Here is a 4910-nt window from a genome sequence, read left to right as displayed (position 1 = left end):
TCCAGCCTCTGACCACCCTCCATCCTTCTCTGCAGATGCAACCTTCAGAATCAGCCACTCAGTTTTCCGCCATCACCAGGGCCAGCCAACACCATTTTTTGAGCTTAACTCCTATCACCAACTCAATGGACATGAGTTTGAGTAAGCTCCTGGAGATGGTGAAGGAGAGAAGCCTGGCGTGCTGCAGCCCATGGGGTCGCAAAGAGTCGGACACCACTGAACGAGTGAACAACAACAGTTCAGTGCAGTTCAGTTCAGTTCGGTTCAGTCGCTCAGTCGTGTCCGACTCTTTGCGACCCCATGGGCTGCAGCAAGCCAGGCCTCCCTGTCCATCACCAACTCTCGGAGTTCGCTCAGACTCACGTCCATCGAGTCCGTGATGCCATCCAGCCATCTCATCCTCTGTTGCCCCCTTCTTCTCCTGCCCCCAATCCCTCCCAGCATCAAAGTCTTTTCCAATGAGTGGCCAAAGTACTGGAGTTTCAGCTTTAGCATCATTCCTTCCAAAGAAATCCTAGGGCTGATCTCCTTCAGAATGGACTGGTTGGATCTCCTTGCAGTCCAAGGGACTCTCAAGAGTCTTCTCCAACACCACAGTTCAAAAGCATCAATTCTTCAGCGCTCAGCCTTCTTCACAGTCCAACACTCACTAGACGGACCTTAGTCGGTAAAGTAATGTCTCTGCTTTTGAATATACTATCTAGGTTGGTCATAACTTTTCTTCCAAGGAGTAAGCGTCTTTTAATCTCATGGCTGCAATCACCATCTGCAGTGATTTTGGAGAACAACAACCACCACCCTATTGCCAGGGCTTCCCAGGTGGCGCTAGTGGTGAAGAACCCACCTGCCAATGCAGGAGACATAAGAGACGCAGGTTTGATCCCTGGATGGGGAAGATCCCCTGGAGGAAGGCATGGAAACCCACTCCAGTATTCTTGCCTGGGAAATCTCATGGACAGAGGAGCCTGGTGGGCTACGGTCCATGGGGTAAGACACAACTGCAGCAACTTAGCATGTACACATGCCCATTACCAATCAACCACGAGTTCCCAGATTCATTGGAATTATTCCATTGAGGTGGAGGCCACTGTCATCTGCCTGGTCAACACACCTCTGCCGGCCTCCTACACCAACCTCTCTCTGGGCTTCTATTCTGACCACAAAGACATGGCTCTGGAGGGCATGGGCCACTTTTTCTACAAATGGGTTAAGGAGAAGTGCAAGGGCACCCAGCATCTCTTGAAAATGCAAAACCAGAGCTGCAGCCGCTCCCTCTTCCAGGACACGCAGAAGCGTCTCAAGACAAGTCGGGTAAAACCCAGGATGCTCTAGAAGCCACCCTTTTCATGGAGAAGCACCAGAACCAGCCCTTTTGGATATGCATGGCCTGGGTTCTGCTTGCACAGAGCCCCACCTCTGTGACTTCCTGGAGGGACATGTCCTAGAAGATGGGGACCACCTGACCAACCTCCACAGGCTGGCTGGTCCCATATCTCCTCCAAAGACTCACCCTCAAGCATGACTAGGAGCCTCTGAAGCCCGGCAGCCTCTGAGGAAACCACCCCCCTCAATGGCAGGGCTTATGCCAGAAGCCCCTCTCTGCAGCCACCAGGCAGACTTTTAACACCCTGGAGCCTCTCCCAAGTTTTTAACCAAATGGAAACCATAAAGCTTTTTGCAGCAAAAAAAAAAAAAAAAAAAAAAAGAACTGGGGAGAGAAGAGCGATGCTTCAGAACCAAAAGATGAGGATGAGGGAGCCCCAGAAGCCTCCTGTGTAGGGTGGGGCGGAGAAGCACAGCCTCATCTGAAATCACTGCTGTGCCCCGCAACACTCATGCACCCCTTCTCCTGTCTTAGCTTGGAACCCAGATGTCTGTCTGCTGTCGGGCTGCTTAATAAGTTCCAAGGACGGGGGCTTAAAGCACAGGCATTGATTTCCCCCAGTTTTGGAGGCTGGATGAGCAGGATGGGGGTGTTGCTGGGGTTGGGTCCTCCTGAGGCCCCTCCCTGACCTGGGGATGGCGGCCTCCTCCCCGTGTCCTCATGGTCTTCCCTCTCTGTGTCTATGGCTTAATCTCTTCCTTTAAGGATACCAGTCATATTGGATGAGGGCCCAGACTAATGACCTCCTTTTACCTTAACTGTTAGTTGCTCAGTCGTGTCCGACTCATTGAGACCCCATGGACTGTAGCCCGCCAGGCTCCTCTGTCCATGGAACTCTCTAGGCAAGAATATTGGAGTGGGTTGCCATGCCCTTAACCACCTCTTTAAAGATCCTATCTCAAAAAAATAAATAAATAAAAAATAAAGATCCTATCTCCAAATATAGCCACATTCTAAGGTTCAGGGCTTCAGCATATGAATCGGGAAGGCCAGGGGCGGCGGGGGATGCAATCCAGCCCATAACCCCAGACACCAGCAGCCCTCCATTTTCAGTCCCGCTTCTTGCTTCCCTCTTCGGTTGGGCACTCCAGACAGTTGCCTTTCCCTGCTCCCACCCATAATACACACGCACCCAGGGCAGGGCCTCACCACGCTCTCTCTCTGGCTTGGAAAGCTGGACCCGCCTCTGGCTGAAACCACCCTCAGCCACACTGGCCTCCCCATGCTTCTTCTACCTGCCAGGCCACTGCCCACCAAGTCACACCAAGTCCCCCGAAGGTTTCTCCTGATGGATCTTCTGGCAAGTCCGCAGCCTCAAAGGAATCCACGCCCACCAGCCCGAGGGGCCCTCCAGCTCAGCCCTCCGCGGCACGGCCCTCACCCTCCCTGCTTCTACGGCGGCTTCCCGCACCCTGAGTGCAGCTGGTTGCTGCTGGCCTTGGCCTGTCTGTCCCTCCACGGGCGCGCTCGGGGAGGGCAGCACCAGCCCTCAGACCTGTGTTCAGGGACAGTCTCAGCTCCGCCCCACTGTCCACACGCTCGGGCTGCATCAGAGCTGATGCGGGAGAGGGCAGAGGGAATAACTGGAAGAGGCAGGCTCTGTTTTTACACTTTGGGGTGAACCGATTTGCGGATGGTGAGCAAAAACACGTCCATCTGGGCAGTGCGTCCTTAACTGGGCTGGTGGGCATCAGAGGAAGAACCGCAGTATGCTCAAATTCTCCCGAAAGCCATGAGTTGGTTACTGGGGAGCGCTGCCACGGCCCCCCAGTGGGTCAGATCTGAGTACCTTCCCATCACCTCTGTCCCCTGCCTGACGGGCACCATTTCCCTCACCGCTGCCATCCCAAAGGTTGGCTCCACACTTGTGAACCATGCTGCTCAGACCGTACCTGGGCAACAACCACAGGGACAGGGATGGGTGGGGTGAGGGGCTTCCCCTGGGGTAGGGGTGGGATGAGAGGCAATGGGGGCTCTGGGATGTGGTCTGCACCCAAGATGTGGATTTGGAGTCCTGTGTGCCAGGAGAGAAGCAGCAAACTCAGGCGGATTCCTGAGAACACCCACGTTCAAGGGGTGACTGATGGAGGGAACCACATGAGGGGAGGCCCAGTAACAGGATAAAAGGAGGAAATCGGGAAGGAGGGAGGCGGCAGAAGCCAAGGGTCAGGGTGTTTCCTAGAAGCCGAAATGGTGGCCTAGAGGTGAAGAAAGGTCAGGCAGAAACCAGCCCATTAACTTTAGCCACCAAGAGATTCTGGAGTGGTGATGGGGGTTTCCGTTCAACCGTGGGAGCAGGAAGCAGACGGCAGCTGTCTCAATTATCTACTGCTGTGTAACAAATAACCCCAAATTTAGTAGCTAAAAGCAACTGATGCCGAAAACTCAGCCTCTCTGTGTATGGATGCCAAATCAAATCTCGGAGACAGAGTGTTGGGTGAAGTAGAAAAAGATGAACTTCCCCGGTGGCTTAGACGGTAAAGCATCTGCCTACAATGCAGGAGATCTGGGTTCAAACCCTGGGTCGGGAAGATCTTCTGGAGAAGGAAATGGCACCCCACTCCAGTACTCTTGCCTGGAAAATCCCATGGACGGGGGAGCCTGGTAAGCTACAGTCTGTGGGGTCGCAAAGAGTAGGACGCAACTGAGCGACTTCACCTTACCTTACTGCTTAGCCAGGCAAAAGGGGACACAGCTGGCTAATGCTCTCAAACCCATGTGTCTGTCCCCCATTTGGGAAAGATAGTGAGAAATTTTGTATTAATTGTCCAAAGAGAGTGTAATCAGCTCCTGGATATTCTGATGGTGGTGGTGAGGTTAAGTGGGAGTCAGAAACACTGACCTTCATGTCCACCTGGTCTAGGGTCTATGCTTGTGGGCAGCATACCATGATTAATTGTTAACTTCTCCTACCTGGAGGGGGTTTCAGTATCTCTAAAATAGCCCAGAGATACTGTTGTATGTATCCTATGGTGGGGAAACAGGACCTTGCCCAAGGCTGCTCATGACTGTTTCTCCTTGGTCTCCCGTTCCCTCGGGTCCTTAATTAACAACTGCTGGAATCTGCCCACTGGAACTCAGGGGAGGTCTTGGAGGGTGAATGCAGGCTGTTCCCTATAATCAAAGAAATGGGGGTGCAGGGGGCCTTCCCTGGTAGTACAGTGGATAGCAATCCACCAGCCAGTGCAGAGGACATTGTCTCGATCCCTGGTCTGGGAAGATCCCACGTGCCTTGGATCAACTGAGCTCTGGCACCGCAGTCACTGAGCCCACGCTCCAGAGCCCGCGGTCTCCAACAAGAGAAGTCCCCACGGCGAGAAGCCCTCACATGGCAACGAGGGAGCAGCCCCCTCTCTCCACAACTCGAGAAAAAGCCCTTGCAGCGACGAGGACCCAGCACAACCAAAAACTATACAATTAATTAATTTTAAAAAAAGAAATGGGAGACGCAGAAAGGCCTTGTGCTCAGGAACCCCCTGGGCCCCGCCCGGTGTCACAACTGCGTCATCAAGCTCACAGCTTCTGT

The 4910-nt window shown here is 53.5% G+C and overlaps 1 pseudogene; it reads left to right on the top strand.

Moving 5' to 3' along the window:
- The first annotated feature begins 292 nt into the window (after positions 1-292).
- Positions 293-1652, top strand: LOC114110429 (ferritin light chain-like; annotated as a pseudogene).
- The last annotated feature ends 3258 nt before the right edge of the window (positions 1653-4910 follow it).

This window comes from Ovis aries, chromosome 23, assembly GCF_016772045.2.
Source record: "Ovis aries strain OAR_USU_Benz2616 breed Rambouillet chromosome 23, ARS-UI_Ramb_v3.0, whole genome shotgun sequence".
Lineage (NCBI taxonomy): Eukaryota > Metazoa > Chordata > Mammalia > Artiodactyla > Bovidae > Ovis > Ovis aries.
This window is presented reverse-complemented; position numbering and strand designations above follow the sequence as displayed.